The sequence below is a fragment of the Oryctolagus cuniculus genome, chromosome 13 (genome assembly GCF_051225735.1).
Source record: "Oryctolagus cuniculus isolate XC-2025 breed Fujian yellow rabbit chromosome 13, ASM5122573v1, whole genome shotgun sequence".
Classification (NCBI taxonomy): domain Eukaryota; kingdom Metazoa; phylum Chordata; class Mammalia; order Lagomorpha; family Leporidae; genus Oryctolagus; species Oryctolagus cuniculus.
Window position 1 is genome coordinate 108,821,762 of NC_142879.1, and position 22,055 is coordinate 108,843,816.

General features: G+C 52.3%; 1 long non-coding RNA gene across 1 annotated transcript in view; it reads right to left on the bottom strand.

Moving 5' to 3' along the window:
- Window positions 1-1,068: 1,068 nt before the first annotated feature.
- The window catches only part of LOC127487554 (uncharacterized), a 127,003-nt gene continuing 106,016 nt past the window's right edge, over window positions 1,069-22,055 (bottom strand). The window contains exon 3 of the long non-coding RNA XR_016219928.1: window positions 1,069-2,043. This is a non-coding gene — a long non-coding RNA (uncharacterized LOC127487554). The remainder of the gene's footprint in view (window positions 2,044-22,055) is intronic.

Below are 22,055 nucleotides of genomic sequence, written 5' to 3' on the forward strand. Positions count from 1 at the left end.
CAGAGAGCTGGCCTGGAAGAGGGGCAACCAGGACAGAATCCAGCGCCCCGACCAGGACTAGAACCTAGTGTGCCGGCGCCGCTAGGCGGAGGATTAGCCTATTGAGCCGCGGCACCGGCCCAGGTATATTTTTTAAGATCTTATTTATTTATTTGAGAAGCAGAGTTACAGAGCGAGAGAGACAGAGACAGAGAGAAAGATCTTCCATCTGCTGGTTTACTCCTCAAATGGCTACAATGGCTGGAACTGGGCTGATCCAAAGCCAGGAGTTTCTTCCGAGTTTCCCAAATGGGTACAGAGATCCAAGCACTTGGGCCATCTTCCAATGCTTTCTCAGGTCATAGCAGAGAGCTGGATCAGAAGAGGAGCAGCCGGGACTCGAAACAGCGCCCATATGAGATGCCGGCACCACAGCTGGAAGTTTATCCCACTACGCCACAGTGCGGGCTCCCACATACATTTTTTACAAAAGCAGTCAGCTGTGACTCATTTCTCCTAAGCAGTGACGTGTTTTAGTTCCCTAAGCACACCTGTCAGTGTGTTACCACAACCAACATTTACATTTTAAAACTTCAGCCTCCTTTGGAAGGTGTCCAGGCTCCATGAGCAGGTAAAGTGTTTCAGAGGGAGCCGCCAGGTCCTCTCCCCCGGCCCCTCCGAGACAGCTGACCTAAGAGCTTGCTCACCTGCCCCTGCCCGCCTGTGCCTCCACAGCACAGAACACGGTCATCCAGGACCCGCCATCCACCCCTGAGAGCCCTCCTCCTTCTCCCCTCCGTCACAAGCCAGCTGTGCACAGGCTCAGCCGAGGAGACGGGTCCTCCTGGAGAAACACACATGGGGCACTGCCCACGAGAGGGGCCACGAACATGTCCACAGAGTGCCCACGAGACGGCCCCTGGATGCAGCTGTTCCAGACAGTACCCCATCTCACGCAGTCAGCTGCCGCAGCATAGGTGGGCATTTAGCATCCGTTGGATCAGTTCCCCTTTTTGGTGTGAATTTACGTAGCCTGAATTGAGACCCAGGAGCTGACACTCACCCCTGGAACCTGCCTTGGTCAGGCCAGCACTGACGGCACAGGTGGGTTTCCTGTAAACTGTGTCCCCCCACCAGTCCTTGGCACCTGTCCAAGATGCAGGTTCTGGCCACAATAATCCACGGAGGACACCCAGACCCAAAAGCAGCCTTGCTTCGCCCACCCCAGCCACTGCACGAGGGAGGGACATCCGCAGCTTCAGTCACACACGGGACAGGCATGCGACCACCTCACCCCCGGCTGAGAAGGGGGCATCAGATGCCAACAACGGCCAGAAAGAAACAGTCCGATCGGGTCCCCAGGGGAGCAGTGGGGACGAGGTTGTCACGAAAAGCACGAGTGGGAGCTTTCTAGTGGCCACCACGGATCACGAGGGTGTAGGTTGCCACAAGCTGAGAGGGGCCCCGACCACCAACCCTGGGGTGATGGTGCCGAGACCCCCAGGTGGGCGGCTGAGCCCCCCAAGATGTCGTTCACAGTGAACCTGATTCCGGGAGGGAAGAGACGTTCCTAGCAGACGTACCAGCTACCCAGGCAAGGAAAGCGAATGCCCGGGAAAGCACAGGAACTGTTTGCCAGAATAATTTCTGGTTTCGTTTCTGCCGCTTTCACGGCGGCTGAGACGAGCCCCGCGCAGCCACCCCCATCACGCTCCGCGGCATCTGATCTCGCACCTGTTCAGACTCCTGACGTCTGCTGGCGGTTCCACAGCTCCCACAGACCCAGGAACTTTCTGCTCATCGCGGTCATTAGCTGTGTGGGGCAGGCGGCTGCTGCAAAACCAGCGAGTGTCCGGCGGTGCAGGCTGCCCGCATCCCCGGGGGCCCAGGGCTGGAGAGGCCCTTTCTGTCCAGCACCCAGAGGCCCGAGTCCAGTGTCACTTACTCTTCCAACAGAACTCTCTCTCGTGGACCTTACTTAGAGACGGCTCACTCGCCCGCTACGGCGTTCTCTCCCACGCGGACAGCAATCACGCTCGGTCTGGTGTCCAGATTCATCGGCACCTGAGGATTCCAAATCAGTCTCATAAACGGCTGGTACCCAAATCAAAATTATACAACACACGATATTCACGGCCCTGCGAGGTATTTGGCAAGGGGTTTGGTAAGGGTGGGTCTGGAGGCAGAAAGCCAATAAAAGTTATCCCCAAAGGGGCGTGTGCTGTGGCTCAGCAGGTTAGGCCTCCACCTGGGACACGGGCGTCCCATGTCAGACTCTGGTTCAAGTCCCAGCTGCTCCACTTCGAGTCCGGCTTCCTGCTAACGCACCTGGGAGACAGCAGGTGGTGGCTTAAGTACCTGGGCCCCCGCCACCCACATAGGAGACCCAGATGGAGCTCCTGGCTCCTGGCTTTGGCCTGGCCCAGCCCTGGCTGTTGCTGGCACTCACTCTCAGTCTCTTTCACTTTGCCCTTCAAATAAATTAATTTTTAAGTTGTCCCACAATGTCCTTGCAATTGCCCTCACTCACTCCACGCTTCTGAAGGACCTATGTCACACTAATGCTAGTCTTATCTAGTTCCTGGTCAGAGGTCTCACTGCCCCATTGGTGGTGACTTCTGGAAAAAGGCTGAGCAGGCGAGGAGCACCCAAGGCCCAGGCTGGGGCTCAGTAGATGTCGTCTGTGCCTGGGGTTGAGCCCCAGTCTCTGGGGGCTCAATGTCCTGGAGGCCTCTGCCCTCCCTCCCCTTCCTCCTTCCCGTCCCACCTGTGACAGAGAGGAACAGCAGGCCGAGGCCTCTGGGCTGACAGCCAAAAGCAGAGGGAATGACTTGGGACGCTCTCATGAGGACGTGGGAAGCCGACCCAGGGACACAGAACCAGAGCCAGCTACTGAACCCATGTACCCACGCACTCAAATATAGGACACAGGTGTCTGTTAACCAGCATCCCAAGTGCTAGGCTAATGCCTGCCCCCAATGCATGCATGTTTAAATAAAAAACCAATCTGTTAGAGCAAATTTAATACCAGGCAACAAAACAAAATAAATTGGATAAGAAGGGATAGAAGCAGGATGCAGTAAAATTGCATTCATGCACAGCTGTAAGTCCCCAGAGGACTAAAAATCTACATGCAAAGTGCCAAACCTTTAAAAATGCAGAAAGTAATATGAGAGAGAACTTACAATATCAATTAGAGTAATAGTCTCTCAGACTAGACCATGAAAAGTACAAGCTGTAAATAAAACTATGTAATGTTTTCACTGAATTCAAAATCAAAACTTAGTTTGTGCCAAAAAAAAATCATCAACGAGTGCCCACAAGTCAGGCTGCAAGATAACCCACTGCCTGGCGGGGGGGGGGGGGGTCACTCACTGTGCATTCAACCTACAATCAGAATCAACCTACAGTCAATCCATGCAGAAAAACCCTACAACCAGAGGAGGGAGGGGCACACAGACAGCAAGATGCCCGGGCAAAGGACAGGAACAGCGAACCGACACTCACCCCTGAGCTCCGACAGGACAAGGACTTGCCGGGTCACAGACCCAGAGCCCTTGTGAGGCTGTGGCATGTGCAGTGAGCAATGAGCCCGCCAGACAGTGAGCAGCAACTTCCTGGAGGCTGTGCCTGTCAGTCAACCCGACAATCCCAGTGCTAGGCACGTTTCCTAGAAAACACTTATGTACACAGCGGGCCAGCAGTAGAGAGCTCTAGCCAGCACTGCCTGTATCAGCAAACAGCTGGGCCAACCCCCATGTGTCTGTTAACAGGGGCATGCATAAATAACTCTTGGCATATTGATGTCACACTCATGCACTTAAATATCACGTGGCAGATAAAATAAATAACCTGGGGGCAGGCATTTGGGGCAGCAGCTATGACACCTCTGGGATGTCTGCGTCCCACGTTGGGTACCTGAGTCTCAGTCCCAGCTCTGCTCCCAAGTCCAGGTTTAGGCTAATGCACACCCTGGGAGGCAACAAACAATGGCTCCAGTGGTTGGGTCCTTGCTGCCCATGTAGGAGACCCAGATGGAGTTCCCAGCTCCTGGCCTCAGCTTAGCTCAGCTCCAGTTATTGTAGGTATTTGGAGAATGAACCAGCACAAGACAGACAGTCTCAGGGCACCTCTGTCTCTGTCTCTGTCTCTCTCTCTTCCCCCCTTTCAAACAGATAGATACATAGATATGGATATATAGATAAAAACCTTATATAAAGCAATAACCTGACATGGCAAAGTACATAAAATAAAGTTTTGTGCAAAAACCATATGATCATACAGAGAGGATAGGATATTGATTGAATAATGTTTTAACCCTTGCAAAACCATGTTGTATGTTGCCTATGGCTACGTAAAATGGTAGTGGGTGACAGAAGGCTGAGTGTGAGGCGTGGGCACACCCTCTGCAGGATGACGGGCTGATGGACAGAGGACTGACTGCCTCAGGAGGAAGAGCGAGAGCCCAGGGAGGCGCCCACAGAGCGCATCTCAACACGACTGTGCGTCATGGGGAAGTCACGGCAAACCGTCCGAATCCAGGGAGGCCAGCGGCACACACAGCGCGTCTGTTCACTGCGTCCTATGACCTTCGGTGGGTTTGGAAGACTGTGTCTCAACACAGCTGTTTTCCAGATCACTCCGCTGCTGCTCCCTGCTCTTGGACTCTGGGACGCAAACCCTGGTTTGAGGCACAGCAGCCACGCTCCCCAGCTCTTCTCTGCCCAGCCTGGTTCCATTCCCCGCTGTCCTCACTTTTCCTGCTCCAGGGCCTTCCTCGCCTCCCCTCCCAGGGCTAACTCCTCTCCCTCACCCAGCTCTCTCGTGCCACCCCTGCTGGGAACACTCCTCAGCCACCTGGCACGCACGAGGGTCCCGGTTATGCACTCTCTCACACCCCTGCCTCTCGTTCAGCGTCGTAAACACCACGACTGATTACTCGTGGGTTTTCTTCTTTTTAAGCATCTGTCTCTTCTGTTCACCACTTAATCTAGCACAAGGCTTGACACCCAGTGGGTGCCCAACTGATGTACTGGAAGAAGGGGAAAGAGGAGAGGGCCATGACGGATGGCAGGTTGGGGGTGGCGAGGTTGGGAGGGCAGACACATTCACAGCCAGCATACCCCCAAGGAAGGGATGGTGAGGTTGGGGAGCAGACACAGATACAGCCAGTGTACCCCCAAGGCTGGGGATGGTGAGGGTGGGGAGCAGACACAGACACAGCCAGCGTACCCCCAAGGCTGGGGATGGTGAGGTTGGGGGGTAGACACAGGCACAGCCAGCGTACCCCCAAGGTAGGGGATGGTGAGGATGGGAGGGCAGACACAGGCACAGCCAGGGTACCCCCAAGGCTGGGGATGGCAAGGTTGGGGGGCAGACACAGACACAGCCAGCGTACCCCCAAGGGAGCCTCCACGCCCTGCACCCTGTGCTGAAGGCAGCCGGGCGCCAGCTACTCGGGGTTGCACTGGATTTTCTAGTGTTCTGCTGTCTGCAGTGACTGATCTGTCATTGCTGCAGGAGGCTGTGGCTAAGGATTCCTGCTGCACGGGCCCCTGGTGAATCCATCAGGACTTTAACATACACTGCAACCTGGAACGGCAGATTCAGGAGTGTGTCCCAGCACCTCCCAGTGCCGGGAGGCGTTAGTCTTCATTGTAGCAGGCACTGATTCGGTGATCCAAGCAAATAATTAAGGGCGGCCGAGCAGTTTTCAAGAACTGGCTATGTTAAAACACACTCACACTCACCCCCACTCTGAGGCTGTACTGTCCACTGCTCACACTGTACACACACACGTGTTAACACAGGAAACATCTATTTAGGAGGTAATCTAGAGAAGAAAAGTATTCCTACAGGATTAAAATCAATTGTGGGGCCAGCGCTGTGGTGTAGCAGGAAAAGCCACCACCTACGGTGCCTGCATCCCATATGGTTCAAGTCCTGGCTGCTCCACTTCCGATCCAGCTCTATGCTGTGGCCTGGGAAAGCAGCAGAAGATGGTCCAAGTGCTTGGGCCCCTGTACTCCACGTGGGAGACCTGGATGGGGCTCTTGGCTCCTGGCTGGAGCCTGCGCCAGCACTGGCCATTGTGATCATCTGGGGAGTGAACCAGTGGATGGAAGACCTCTCTCTCTCCCTCTCTCTCTCTCTCTCTCCCCTCCTTTCTCTCTGTAACTCTTTCAAAATGCATAAATAAATCTTTGTTAAAAAATCTATTGTATATTTTGAAATCAGATGACAAAGACGCTGGTGGTGATGATGATGAAGATGATAAAGGAGAATAATTAGCAAAAGTGGATATTTACGATGTGCCAGGCATTGTGCTAAGTGCACTGACTACCTTACGTCATCCTTATAAACCCCATGAAATGGGCAATTTTATTACTCTTTTTACAGTCGAGAAAAGTGGCTATTCCCACCCAAAAGTCACCCAACATTTTTTTTAAAAAAGATTTATTTATTTGAAAGGCAGAGAGAGAGAGGGAGAGGGAGAGAGGGAGAGACAAAGAGAGAGAGAGAGATCATCCATCTACTGGCTCACTCCTCATTTAGCCGCAATGGCTGGGGCAGGGCCAGGCTGAAGTCAGGAACCAGGAGCTTCCTCCACGTCTCCCATGTGGGTGCAGGGGCCCAAGCACTGAGGCATCTTCTGCTGCCTTCCCAGGTGCATTAGCAGGGAGCTGGATAAGCCAAAGTGCTGGTCCCTGTCATCCAAATTTGAAGCCCATATGCCTAGCTATTTTGCCAACAGCCTCCTCTGACCCACCTGCTCCTCCCCAAATCATCTTCTCCCCCTCTCTCTCCCTCTCTCTTTCTCTCCCTCTCTCTCCCTCTCCCTCTCTCTGCCTCTCTTCCTCTCTCTTTCTCTCTCTCTCTCTCTCTCTCTCTCTCTCACACACACACACCCCTTCAAGTTCATCTTCTCCGCTGTATCAAAGAACCAGATTTAACCAACGTTCCTTCAGTGTTTGAGAATGAAGGCAGACACAGGAACAATAGGTCCGCATTCTGAATCCTCCAGGCTCAGGATGATTAATTTAACATCTCCTCCACATTTCCGTTCCAAGCAGATGGCCACTCAAGCTGCCTGGCCCAGGAGGCTAGTATCTCTCACCCAGACAATCCCAAGACCCAGCAGACGCTTGAGCCCAAACATCGCGGTTCTTAACGTGGCCAGAGCCTCACACCCCTGGTTTTTGTGCACTACAAAGTGCCGCATCCGACACCCTCGGTCCACCCATCTTAAAATAAGTGCAGGCGGCCAGCTCCGCGGCTCACTAGGCTAATCCTCCACCTGTGGCGCTGGCACACGGGGTTCTAGTCCTGGCCGGGGCGCCGGATTCTATCCCAGTTGCTCCTCTCTCTCTGCTATGGCCCGGGAGTGCAGTGGAGGATGGCCCAAGTGCTTGGGCTCCTGCATCTGCATGGGAGACCAGGAGGAAGCACCTGGCTCCTGGCTTCGGATCAGCACAGCACTGGCTGTAGCAGCCATTTGGGGGGTGAACCAACGGAAGGAAGACCTTTCTCTGTCTCTGTCTCACTGTCTAACTCTGCCCTGTTGTCCACGGCAGTGGCATGCTAAATGGCACGTTTTCAGTTGCCATGAGCACATGACTAATAAAAATGAATGAAGGCACCGAAGTCTGTATCTGAGAGGAGACGCTAATTTCATACATCGTCTATGAGCATTGAGAAGCCATCGCTGGAAGACAGCCTGCTCGCTCACAGTGGGTAGGAAGTCTGGGGCCATACTTGTGCCCTCCCTGGTCATAAGATACCCAACCTGGAAGGCATGCTGAGATCAGGTGGGTTTTACAATCAAGGCAGGCGCCTCTCCTTGCACATCAAAACAGAACTTTAGAAGGGCAAATGAAGTTTCTTCTTGCCTTACGGAGAATTGGAGCAAGCAAATAATGGCAGTAAACTTGTAGAGGAAACAAGTGCAAATAGATGGAAGAAAAATGTAAATCCTGCCATGGTTTTTCTTTTTTTTTTAAAGATTTATTTATTTTACTTGAAAGTCGCAGTTACGCACAGAGAGGAGAGACAGAGAGAGAGAGACAGAGAGGTCTTCCATCCGCTGGTTCACTCCCCAGATGGCCGCAACAGCCAGAGCTGCACCGATCCAAAGCCAGGAGCCAGGAGCTTCTTCCAGGTCTCCCACGCACGTGCAGGGGCCCAAGGCCTTGGGCTATCTTGTACTGCTTTCCCAGGCCATAGCAGAGAGCTGGATGGGCAGTGGAGCAGCCGGGTCTCAAACCGGTGCCCACATGGGATGCTAGCACTGCAGGCGGTGGATTTACCCACTACACCACAGCACCAGCTCCTCCATGATTTTTCAAGAATGTCTTTTCCTTTTGCTTTTCCCTCCCACCAGGAAAAAAAAAAATTTTATTTAGGGAGGGAAGAAGGTAACCAGGATTCCTTCCTCTAAGCTCGGATCTCGGGTACAAGAATCCACATGTCCGAGCCAGCAGAGGATTCTGGGATCCAACAAAGAAAGCCATTGCCAGCGTCATTTTCTGGGAGCTTCTGATCTCACAAGGGTAGCACAGCGCTCTGCTGCAGGTCAGGCAGCCACAGGGACCACTCTTCCCTGCGCCCCTGGACAAGTTAGCACCCCGTCTGGGACCCAGCCTCCTGAGCTACCAAATAAGACGACGTCGCAACCTGCCTGCCGGCGGCGAGCAGACCCGCAGGGCAGTGGACACGGGCACACAGTGCGCCGCCAACCAGAGAGACAGGCTCCTGCAACCCGAGTCAGTCCCAGCACTGGAGTTCTTAGCTCCCTCAGGGGGAGCACAGGCCGGCTCTGCAGGAGGGGCCTGCCCCGCTGCCCAGGCGCCAGTGCGCGCCGGGAAAGGCAAGGGCCCAGTCTATTTCTGTCACAGGATGACCTCACAGGAAGCCTTGCCAGGGCTAACTTAGAGCCCCCAGGTTCTCAGGAGGACTCAAGGTCAATCCATTGTTTTTGACCCAGGCCTCTGGCTTCCCCTTGATTGGCACCTAAATGGGGGCTCTCTTTCCGGTGGCTGGCTTCCACTCCTCCCCACCAGTGCCCCCAGATATAACAAGTATGTAAAAAAAAAAAAACCAGCATTTGTTCCCAGCGCTAAATCTTAATCTTTCAGAGTTGGTCCCTTCGAACGCAAAGAGAAGACAGTTGGCATTCGATCTGCTTCCCGGTACCCACGGCACCACGGACTCTGGTGGTACCTCATGCCCACCGCCCACTCGCTGAAGCAGTCCCACCTACGACACGCGTGGGCTGCCCGTCCCATCTCACATCGCACCTGGGTTCAGCTGTTCTCAGCGTGGCAGTTTTAGATGGCTCTATTTCATAGAGAGGTTTTTTTTTCTTCCCTGTAAAATCTGTCTTCCTGAGGTTTCTCCCCATGGTTCCTGGTTTCTCCCCAGGAGCTTGTACCTGATGTATTAATCATATTTTTTCTATATTTTATGATGTTTTGACATCTTGAGGGACCCAGCTGGCTGAGACACTGCCCTTGCCAGGGTTGGTGAATTCCTGAGACAATAAGCAACGTGCCTATGATGCACCTTCCTTTTCTTATGCAAACCAGCTAATCCGGAGTCCACCTGACGCCTGTCACCCCAAACCTGACTCTCACAAACCAGCCAGATTTCTCCTGCCCCAAATCAAATCAGGACCAGGCACCAGACAACGAGGGACAGCCCCTGCTCCCTGACCCCTGCTGGAACCACTCAAACTCGCCAATCCCAGCCTGTCGCCCTTCCCAACCTGCCCAGGATTGCCTGTGGGTCCTTCCTGCCTCCTTCCAACACTGGCGGCTCCCACGGGGGGCCTGTGTGGGAGCCGTGCCCCTCCACCCAGGGAGCGCGAGACGTGGAGAGATTCTCTCGCGGCATGAGCCCGTCCATCACTAGGTCACCTCTCTGAGTTAAACATGTGAGCAACATTCAAGATGTCTGATGACCCATTCAGAGCCGTGACCCTGCCCCTTCCAAGCTTCTGCTCCACGCCCATGACCTTTGCCCTTCACCACCCTCCACAAGGCTGGAGGCATCTTTTACCACCCAGCTCAGAGCCGGCTCCTGGGAGCTGTGCACAGTCCCACACGCGGGCTCTGACCAAGCAAAGGCAGCCGTGTGCCGTCAACAACTCCACCATTACCACTGTCAGTAGCTCATTTACACTGCTGGTGAAAACGAAGCTTTGCTGTTAACAAAAACCTTCAACTCCATTTCATGTGAACGTTTGTTAAACCAAGCTTCCCCGTGATCCTTTCTTGCATGACTTGTTTAATTTAAATGTTCAAATTCATCATCGTCACCATACGACATGCAGTTTCCTAGCAGGACCACGTGGCTCTACCATAGAGTTTACAATTCTTTACATACGGACCTAATGATTCACCCGTTCATTCATTTCAAAGGCAGAGTGGCAGAGAGGGAGAGATCTTTTACCGCTGGTTCACTTCCCAAATGGCTGCAACGGCCAGGAGCCAGGAGCTGCATCTGTGTCTTCCACGTGGGCGGCAGGGCCCCAGAACTTGGGCCATCTTCAGCTACGTTCCCGGGTGCATTAGCAGGTGCCTGATTTGGAAGCAGAGCAGCCAGGACTCAACCTGGTGCTCCCGTATGGGAGGACAGCGTTGCACACAACACCATAACACCACCTTCATATGGGGTCAGTGTTGTGGATTTTTTTTTTAGGAGCTGTTTTTTAATTTATTTTAAAAGAAGAGTGAGTGAGACAGAGAGGGAAAGAAGAGGAGAGGAGACACAGAGAAAGAAAAAGAGAATCTTCCACCCACTGGCTTACACCCCAGATGGCCAAGATAGTCAGGGCTAGGCCAGGCTGAAGCTAAGAACCAGGAACTCCATGCTGGTCTCCCGTGCGGGTGGCAGTGACCCAGGTACTTGCACCATCCTCCTCTGCCTTACCAGTTGCATTTAGCAGGGAGCTGGATCAGAAGTGGAGCAGGCCAGCGCTGCGGCTCACTAGGCTAATCCTCCACCTTGCGGCGCTGGCACACCAGGTTCTAGTCCCGGTCGGGGTGCCGGATTCTGTCCCGGTTGCCCCTCTTCCAGGCCAGCTCTCTGCTGTGGCCTGGAAGTGCAGTGGAGGATGGCCCAAGTGCTTGGGCCCTGCACCCCATGGGAGACCAGGAGAAGCACCTGGCTCCTGCAATCGGATCAGCGCGGTGCGCCGGCCGTGGCGGCCATTGAGGGTGAACCAACGGCAAAGGAAGACCTTTCTCTCTGTCTCTCTCTCTCACTGTCCACTCTGCCTGTCAAAAAAATAAAAAATAAAAAAAAGTGGAGCAGCTGGGGCAGAAACAAGCACTCCTGGCATTGCAGGCAGGGGCTACTGTGCCAGAACACTGGCCCCGTATGATTCTTTGTAACAATTAGGATGTTAAGGACAATGAGGGCTCCTCTACCAAATATCCCACATGCACACCCCATGAAGTCCTGTCACAGGTACTGGCATTGTCCCCCTGTGCAGGGAAGAACATCAAGACTTTGAGAGACTAACTGCACCTGGATGGGGTACACGCCCGGGCTTCAGTGCACATCCTGTGGGTCACATCTGACTTCAGTCCCTCATGCTCATCATGAGAACCCCATCTCTCCGGCTCTGCACACCGCGCCTGGAATCAGAATTGCGAGCGCTCAGATACTTGTCTGGACGGTTTCTTCAACCCTGGGGGCTTCCAAATGCAGTTGGGTAGCCCCCCTCCTTCCCCCACGCAGCACTGCTGCAGATCTCGAAGGACACAGGACTCTAGCTTCCTGAGCTTCTCTTCCTTTGGGAGGGAGAGTCCCCTGACAGATGGCTGCTCAGAAGCCGTGGGTTTCTCTAGCTAGATTCCTTCCCTCAGCGAGTATCCCCGCAGGGAACAGGTGCTTTCGGACATCAGCTATCATTGCTATCGGCATTTGCACCTGAACACTCACATGCTGCCGTGAGAGAGTGCTGCAAATGAGTTTTTCAGCATTTAATTTAAGTATGTATTTGAAAGTCAGAGTTACAGTGAGAGAGCGAGAGACAGAGAGGGTTTCCATATGCTGGTTCACACCCCAGTTGGCTGCAACAGCCTGGGCTGATCCAGGCCAAAGCCAGGAGCCTGGAGCTCCATCCAGGTCTCCCACGTGGGTGCAGCGGCCCAAGTGCTCGGGCCATCTTCTGCTGCTTTTCCCAGGCCACAGCAGGGAGCTGGATCAGAAGTGGAGCAGCCGGGACACAGATAGACGCCCCTGTGGGATGCCGGCGTTGCATTGTCAGTGGCAGCTTTACCCGATACTCTGGCCTCCGAAATGGCCTCTGAAGCCATGACTGTAGCTTACAGCCAAGGAATAAACTGACAGTAATCACTTTGTAAAAAAAAAATAATAATAACAGGAAATGACTGTGCTTCCTCTGCTTGGTGTAACACAAACTCCAGGCCCAGCCGGTTTTACCCGCCACGCTGTCCTCCACACTCACTGAATGGAGCCGTAGACTCTCAGCGTGACCAAGTTCACACACTCACCCTGTGCTCCCAAAGCACTGTGCAGTTTACAGTTTTTCCACAAAACGTGAGGGGGCAGAGAATCCTCCGCTCGCTGGGTCACCTGGAGAAGGCACAGCCCAGGGAAAGGCAGGGCTGCAGCCGGACCCCCGACTCAGGGTGCACACACCATTGCACCCTGCAAAGGTTCTGGGCGTTCCTTGGAAGCTGATGGAGGCCACTGGCAGAAATGGAGATGGAATCCACAGTCGCCTCTCACCCTTCTCGTGTTGCCATCTTCTCTCTACTTCTGAGTGCAGAGGTCGCCATCCTTGATTCAAAATTGACAACAATAAGATTAAAAGTCCGTGGGGTCCCTGCCTACAGGATCCCAGTGGTCAGCGCTCCTTCCTTCCCCAGCCGTCAAACTAGCACACTTTCACCTTTATGCACCAAAGTACACGTCTCTCTAAATTTTGTTATTTATTTGCAAAGCAGAAGCAGAGAGGGAGACAGAGGGAGAGACAGAGACAGAGCGAGAGCTCCCATCCACTGCTTCACTCCCCAAATGCTCACAGCAGCCAGGACAAAGCCAGGAGCCCGGGGCTCAATCCAGGTCTCCCAGGTGGGTTGCGTGCAGCCGGCTACTCTAGCCGTCAGCTGCTGCTCCCCCAGGCCAGGCATCTGCAGGAAGCTAGAATCAGAAGCAGGGTCTGGACACGAATTCAGGTGCCTTGCTGTGGGACATGGACATCCCAGCGGCATCTGACCTGCTGTGCCAAACACCTGCCCCAAACTTGTCTTTCCACTCCACGTTCCCGCAGGCTTCCTGAAGAGCCCCTGCAGCCCTCAGTATTCTTATACCTGCACCTTTCAGCCGGGAAAGTCCCCCCAAAAGGCCTCCAAGGTGGCAGAGCTGGCAGCTTCTGTAGCATCTGGGGTGCAGGCAGGGCTGCGTGTCTACCAGCTTTAAGGCGGGGCTGCATCTTCGCACGGGGCACAGGTTCAAAGCCCTTCCTCCCTGAGCTCCCTCACCCTGGTGACAACCATCTCTCTCCTCCGCGGCACTTGCCACAGGTAGTGACGTGTGAATAGCAAGGACCGAAAGAAGACGCAACACTAAATTCCCATCACTCAAGAAGAACTCAAGCTACCCTCTGGGAGAGACGCTCCCAGGATTAATTATATTGTCGGGGTTGATATCTTCCTTCATTGCCCTCCCCAGTAGTTTCGCAAATACATTTTTCCACAGTTTGAAAGAAAACCTAAGAACTCCCAAGTTCCACCGCCAGGAAACACTGACAGCCTGTGATAGCTGAATAATGGATGAAGCTCCACTGTTTACTTAGCAGTGGGAGAAAAAAAAAAAAAAGGAGGAGGGGGGAGATAGAGAGGTGCAGATAAGCAAGAGGAGGAGCCGACATTCTCCCAATGGAACAGCCATGAGTACCCTGGCCCTGTTCTTTTGTTTTCTGTGCACAAAATGCGTGTGGGAGCCACCAGGCTGCAGGCAGCTCCTTATCGGCTCATGCCTGCTCCGTGGAGTTGTGGAGTTTGTGAGCCCTCTCCCCTGGCCTGGGGCACTCTGTCCTTCCGGAGAAGGGCATGAGACCAGCATTCTCATCCTGACAACATGGAGTCCCCCACTGCACAGTCCCTAGAGAGAACGCTCTCCAGGAGCCTGCAGCATGTCCCCGGCTCGGAGCCACTCCCAATCCAGTCCCATGCTGGAATGCTGGTGGAAACGCTCCGATGTCATTAGCAAGGTTTACGGTTTTCTTTTCAACACTATTCTGGATTTCGCTGCTAATTACCTCGCATTCCCACATTCCTCTGTGGGGCCACCCAGACCAAGTCAGTCAAGTGGGAGGCTGCCGGAGAAATCTCCCACCATGCCCGTCCCTGGGAGCCCAGGTTTCACCATTAGAGATTCACTCTTTGGGTTCGGGAGGCATTTGAATCCCTGGAGGTCCCATTAAAATGCAACAGCTCCGAGAAGAATAACATGGAAAGCTATTATTAACTGACAGCAAGGAGGCCCTTGGGAGTTGGACACAGGATATAGCCTGAGGAACGACCACAGGAAACCGGGACACGGCAGAGAGGGAAGGTAAGGCGGCAGCAAAAATAAACTCTATCTACTTGGCGAATTTTCAGGGGGCAAGCGTGCACTCCTTCGTGTATCCCTCGCACAGAGAGTGTCTCCTTCCAGACGGGGTGATGGGCACGGAGCCATCTGCCTCATTTGTACTCACAGACAAAATCAACAGCGACACCACACCGGCCTGTGTGCCAAGCTCTGCCCCAAGCCGGGGCTGTTTGATCAGGACTTTGCCCCTGGACTTGCTCCTCCAGCGCCTCCAACGAGCCACCAGGGCTGCCAGGGAGGGCTGCATCTACATCACGCGTGTGCATGCTCTCCTACCCTCCCCTGCCTGGAGACGCAATCTGGGTGCTTCCCTTCCCTGCTTTTATTTTCTTTTTCTTTCTTTATTTTTTTTTTTTTTTTTGACAGGGAGAGTGGACAGTGAGAGAGAGAGAGACAGAGAGAAAGGTCTTCCTTTGCCGTTGGTTCACCCTCCAATGGCCGCTGCGGCTGGCGCGCTGTGGCTGGCGCACCGCGCTGATCCGAAGCCAGGAGCCAGGTGCTTATCCTGGTCTCCCATGGGGTGCAGGGCCCAAGCACTTGGGCCATCCTCCACTGCCCTCCCTGGCCACAGCAGAGAGCTAGACTGGAAGAGGAGCAACCGGGACAGAATCCGGCGCCCCGACCGGGACTAGAACCCGGTGTGCTGGCGCCACAAGGCGGAGGATTAGCCTAGTGAGCCACAGTGCCGGCCCCCTTCCCCGCTTGTAACACTGCAAACTTTCCATACAGCTGGAGAGTACCCGCAGAAAACACAAGGTGGCTTAATGAATACGGGAAGTGTCTCTGGAAGAGAGGAGGCACCCACAGAAGCAGATTGCTAGATTCCAGGAGCCCCGGCCTCTGCTCCGCAGGTTTCTGACTTGCACTGGCAGGAACTGGTCCTGCAGCAGTCTTTGCACCCCTTCAAAGAGTAAACTGGACACAAAGAGTTAAAGAGACGCCTGAGTGTGTGACAGTCGTGTGGTGGTTGTTTGTGTGTGTGTTGATGGTCGTATGTACAGATGGTTGTGTGTGCTTGTACATGCATGTGTGTTCCAAGGCTGTGTGTCTACGTGTTGATGGTTGTGTGCATACAAGCATGTATGCATTGATGGTTGTGTGTACACACACATGTGTGCGTGTTTATAGGCATGTGTGTGCATGTGTTCATTGATGGTTGTGTGTATGTGCACATGTGTGCATGCGTATGTTGATAGGCATGTGTGTGTGCATGCATGTGTTGATGGTTGTGTATACGTGTGCATAGGTGTGTGTTGATAATTGTGTGTGCATTGCATGCATGCCAGTGTTGATGGCTGTGTTGTGCCTGTGTGCATGTCTGTGTGTGTGTCTACTGAAGGACGTGTGGTGGGAAGAGTTGAAGTATCTTTCCCCAGAGGCTGGCCAAGTCGCGGAATCAAGTAATGAGACCAGGAAAAGAGAAGGTGGTCTGGAAAATAAATTCCAGGGGAATTAAACTGAGTAAGCCTCCAATAGAGCTGTAGATTTGAGAAGAGAGGGTAGTTTATTTCTTTAAATCTGGCTTCCAATGGCATCTTCACAGTTAGTGAACAATGATGCAACTGCGGTGAATTAGGGGCTGGCTGACCAAAACACTGTTGCAGCACAGAGTTCTCCATCCATAAAGAAAGCCTGGGCAAGGGGCCCGTCCGTCTCTCACCCGACATGAGGCTGTGCACCGGCCCCTCTGCACCACGTCAGGCCTCCAGCAGCCAGGAGTGCTCCTCCCTGACCCACCAGGAGAAGAACACACAAAATCCACACGCATCCGAGAGAAGTCCAGGGGATCCCTGGCAGACACAAAGCCTGGGAAGGCTGCACACTGCAGGAGAGCCCAAGGAGGAATGCCCTCTGACCACAGAGCAGCAGGTGTCAGCCGCGCACATCTACAAGATGGCAGCCATTTCCGGCAAGATGGCAGCCATTTCCGGCAAGATGGCAGCCATTTCCGGCAAGATGGTAGCCATTTCCGGTGTGGGAGAAGGCGCAAGGACTCACGGGAGTCTGCTGCCCTCAAGGCCCCTTCAGAAAGGAGCAAAGGACAAATCCAGCATCTGGGAACACTGGCCTTTCTCTTTTATCAGGGATATGGACACACGTGAGTGTGCACATCCACGCTGCCTTACAACAAGAGGTTTCACTCGCTGCAAACACTCACCACCGTCCCATCCATCAACAAAGACAGAGTAGCTGTTGGGTGCCTAGGCACATGCGAGGTATAGGAAGAAAAAAGCAAACAAGGGAGTTTCTACCATTTGATCTATGCTAGGAAACAACCCAATACATATAATTACCATTTGAAAGATGGAGGGCTGTAATGGGTATACTTAGCAAGTGCTTCGCGTTCTGAAAGTTGCTACTGTAAGAATTATGATGATACATTGTGGCTCATTTGTAAAAAAATATGAGTAATTACTATCGGATGCAGACAGAGACATAACATCTCTTTCACTCCTCCCATCACCACTGGCCCTGAAGTAAGTACTGTGTCAGAGCCGAAGACACGGAGGTTCAGTGGGTGAGCTGGCTTTTCACGACCACGTGGCCACTGCTCACCGCAGCCGGGGTGGCTGAAACCGGGAGCTCCTGGTGGAAGAGTGAGCAGAGTTGTTCATCCAGGAGGGGTAAGTGCTGGGATCCACCGCACAGCACGACGGCCACAGCTGGTAACAATAACGGAATGCATGTTTTGCAACTGCCTAGACGGTAGATTTCAGATGTTCACACCACAAACAAAAAGAGGAAGTACATTGGTTTATCAGTTTGACTTCATTGTTCCCCAATGTATACATCTACGAAAACACCCCACTGTACGTAAATAATACAGCTATTATTTGTCAGCTCATAATCAAATTAGAAGTGACACAGCTGTGGCAGAGCCGATGTCTAAACCCAGGTCCAGCAGGTCCACCTACTTCCAAGCCCTAAAATTCACTCTGTCTTGTCGTGGTCAGCACCAGCACCCGTGGCTCCAGTCTTCCGGAACTTGCCTCTGCAGCTTGTCTCACTGTCTGAGGGACTTTTTTTAAAACCCTATTCGAATCGGGTACAGTATATTCCCAAAGAGATACCTCTGCTATCTTGGCAATGAAGCCATCTCAAGCAACAAAAATAAAAAGTCAGCAAACATCAGCCGAGTGTCCCAGCGGCGCGCCACGGGCAGGGAGATACTCCGAGGTCACGAAGGAGACAGCAATCTTTGTCTGGGGGCCAAAACACACTTCCCCAGTGAGGCTGCAGGATGCACATAAATATCGCAGCCTGCAGAAAGGCCGCCACAGAGGCCAGAGCCAGGGTCAGCAGCCACAGCTTGAAAACCAATCGTTCTGGCTGGGTACCACGGGGAGGGTGGCGCTGACAGAAGATGATAAGACCTCACGCCTGGGCAGGAGGGGCTGACCTTGACCCCTACTGTTGCTCAGCCAGCTTTATGAGGCTGCACACGGCATCCCCTGCAGCACGGGAAACCGTGGAGCAGACACGTGTGCTCGCGTAGGGGCAGGAAACACAGGGCAGGGGGCATTCGGGGTGGGGGGCAGTCACAAGAGCAGGGGCGGCAGGCAGGAAAAGAGCTCCGGCTGTGTCCAGGAGGGGTGGCGACCAGTGAGCCCCGGACCCCGCGCCAGGGGCGCACTCCTGATGAGTGAGCCTGGGCCGCACCCGGGGCTGCCCAGCCAGTAGCAGCCACAGCTTCTCGTCTGGAGATAATGAGGGCCAGCGGCGAGAGGCGCCTCTGCATCATGTGAGCTCCCAGACAGGCTGCCTGGCAAACACAGCCCACCTGCTTGCTCCCGCGTGAGCTGAGGGGCCCAGGAAAGCCTTCTGCCCTGCCGTCTCAGCACCTGAAGTCCCCCCCATCCACAGGGGTATTTGCAAATGGTTACGGTAAATGGAATTGAAAGATAAGTTCATTTTGATGCAAAAAAAAAAAAAAAAAAAAAAACTGAAATCCATGCATGCAAGAGGCTTCCAAAAAGTTACGGAAAAATACATATTGTTAACAAAAAATTAAAGCTATGCTTGGATTTCATTCTTTGGACCAAAATAAACATCTTCTAATTCCATTTCTACACAAACGTTTGGAAGTACCCGCATATTCTCTGGGTTAAATTGTTCTCCCTTCCTTTGTTAATCTATTTGTAGTTGTTGTATTATGAACATTTCACAGATACGCCGAATCAGAGAGAATGGTCTAATAAACCAAACACGCATCACCCAACCTCAACACTGATCCTCTCCACCCACACACACGACACTGAATTCTTATGGGAAGAACGCTAGACACAGATAGCTTAGTTTGTTAATACCTCTGCTTGAATCTCTAATAGAAGCCTTTTCTACAAAGAGAAATTTATTTATTTATTTGAAAGGCACAGTGACAAAGGAAGGAAGAAGGAAGAGGGGGGAGAGAGGGAAGGGAGAGGAGAGAAAGAGAGAGCGGAGGGAGAGGAGGGAGAGGGGAGACAGAGGGGAGAGAGGACAAGGAGAGATCTTCCATCTGTTAGTTCACTCCCCAGATGGCCACAACAGCTAAGATAGGCCAGGCAGAAGCCAGGAGCCTGGATCCCCAACTGGGTCTCCCACATGGGTGCAGGGGCCCAAGCACTTGGACATCTTCTGCTGCCTTCCCAGGTGCATTAGCAGGGAGCTGGATCAGAAGTGGACCAGGGCCAGCACCGCGGCTCACTAGGCTAATCCTCCGCCTTGCAGCGCTGGCACACCGGGTTCTAGTCCCAGTCGGGGCACCGGATTCTGTCCCGGTTGCCCCTCTTCCAGGCCAGCTCTCTGCTGTGGCCAGGGAGTGCAGTGGAGGATGGCCCAAGTACTTGGGCCCTGCACCCCATGGGAGACCAGGAGAAGCACCTGGCTCCTGCCATCGGATCAGTGTGGTGCGCCGGCCGCAGCGCGCCGGCCGCGGCGGCCATTGGAGGGTGAATCAATGGCAAAGGAAGACCTTTCTCTCTGTCTCTCTCTCTCACTGTCCACTCTGTCAAAAAAAAAAAAAAAAAAAAAAAAAGTGGAGCAGCCAGAGCTCAAAGTCTCTCTCATATGGGATGCCAGTATTGCAAGCAGTGGCCTAACCTGCTGTGCCACAATGCCAGCACCCAATAGACTCCATTTCAAACTGTACTATTATCTCACTAAAAATAAACTGAACAGGCCCAGGAGTATACCAAACTCAGCAGGGAAAAGAATCTATGAGCTTAAGGACAGGACAACTGAAACTTCTAAAACTGAAAAGCCAAGGGGGAAATACTGAAAGTCACACAGCACCAAGTAAGAGAAAAGTCCCCCAAATCACACACTGACACATCGTATTCTAACTCCATAAACTGAAAATAAAGAGAAGATCTTGAGGGGTAAGAGCTTTGGCTGCTTGGGATGCCTGCATTTGGTATCAGAGCCAGGTTCAGTCCTGGCTGCTCCATGTCCAATCCAAGTTCCTGCTAATGTGTCTGGAAGTAGAGGATGATGGCCCAAGTATTTGAGTCCCTGTCACTCATATCAGAGACGAGGACGGAGTTCCTGGCTCCTGACTGCAGTGTGGCACATCCAGGCTATTGTGGCTGTTTGGAGAATGATTGCACACGCTTTCTCTCTCTCTCTCTCTCTCTCTCTCTCTCTCTCTCAAATAAATAAAATTCTTTTAAAGGAAAGACAATGCTAAGAAAAGTAAGACAGGGGGAAAAAAAAGGCTAAATTCTAGAGGAACAAAGATGAGAATTACATCTGACTTCCCCCCAAAAAAAAGCAAGAAGAGCATGGAGTGAAATTCTATAGCTCAGAGGGGCAGAAACAGCCAGCCTAGCATTCTGTACTCTGGGAAGCCACCTGTTGAAAGCAAAGCAGAGGAACCGGCTAACGGCCACAATGCCCACACCCTACACCAGAGAGCCTGGGTTTAATTCCCAGTTCCGACTCCAGCTTCCTGCAAAAATCCCCAACACAGAACTGGCAAATCAAATCCAATTTACCCAGGTATGAGAGATTGGTTCAACTTTCAAAAATCAATTAACGTAATTCACTACATAAACCGCTAAAGAAAAACCACATAATCCTATCACCAGAAGCAGGAAAAGCATTTGACAAAATCCAATGACCACTCATGAGAAAACCTCTCAGCAAACTAGGACTGGAGGAGAGTGTCCGCTTTGTGTACCCAGACACACACACACACACACACACACACACGATTTACTGAAAGCCTAGAGCTGACATCATATTTAATGGCGAGAAATTCAAAACTTTCCCACTGAGACCTGGAACAAGGCAAGGATGTCTATTACCACACTCCTTTTCAACATCTGACTAGAAATCCTAGCTAACGCAACAAGATTTTTTTAAAGCAGATAAAAGTGATACACATCCAGGAAGAAAGAAATAAAACGGTCTTTGTTTCAGACGACATGCTCATCGATGCAGAAAATCTGAAAATATCAACAAAGAGACTTCCGAACTAATTGTGTGAATATTGGCCAACTGCAAAATGTCAGGTTAAATTACAAAAAGCCAATCACTTTCCCACAAATCAGCAATGAGTGAGTAGAATCTGAAATCACAAACACATTACTGCTGGGGCAGGCACTGTGGCGCAGTAGCCCAAGCCTCTGCCTGTGGCATCAGCGTCTCACATGGGCACCAGTTCATGTCCTGGCTGCTCTACTTCTGACCCAGCTCTCTGCTGTGGCCTGGGAAAGCAATGGAAGATGGCCCAATTCCTTGGGCCCCTGCACCCACATGGGAGACCCAGAGAAGGCTCCTGGCTCCTGACTTCAACCTGGCCCAACCCCGGGCACTATGGCCTTAGTGAACCAGCAGATGGAAGACCTTTCTCTCTATCTCTCCCTCTGTCTGTGACTCTGCCTCTCAAATAAATAAAGTGTTAAAGAAAAAAAGAAATAAAATACATTATTGTTGTCATTATCTCCCCACACACACAAAATGCACTACTTAGGTGTAAATCAAAGGAAATATGTATAGGAACTGTATGGGAGAAACTAGAAAATTCTGATCAAAGATGCCAAAGAAGGAATAGGAAAATGGGGAGATATTCCATGTTCAGGGATAGGAAATACAATACTGCCCAGAGTACAGTTCTTCCCAATTGAGCTGTAGATTCAACACCATCCCAGTCAAAACCCCAGTGGATTTTTTTGAATTTTGACAAATTGACCCTAAAGTTTATAAGGAGAGGCAGCTCAATACTGATGGAGAAAAGCAAAGTTGGAGCACCAGCACTATTCGACTTTAGTGCTAACACTAAAGCTATAGTCACCAAGACAGATGTCAGCAAAAGAACAGACAGTTATGTCACTGAAACAGAGTAGAAGGTTCAGAAACAGAACCACATAAATACAGTCAATTTTTTTTAACAAAGGAGCAAAGGTAAAAAAAAAAAAAAGGAAGGAGAAGAGAAAATATTGTGGTGAACTGGAACAACTGGAAAG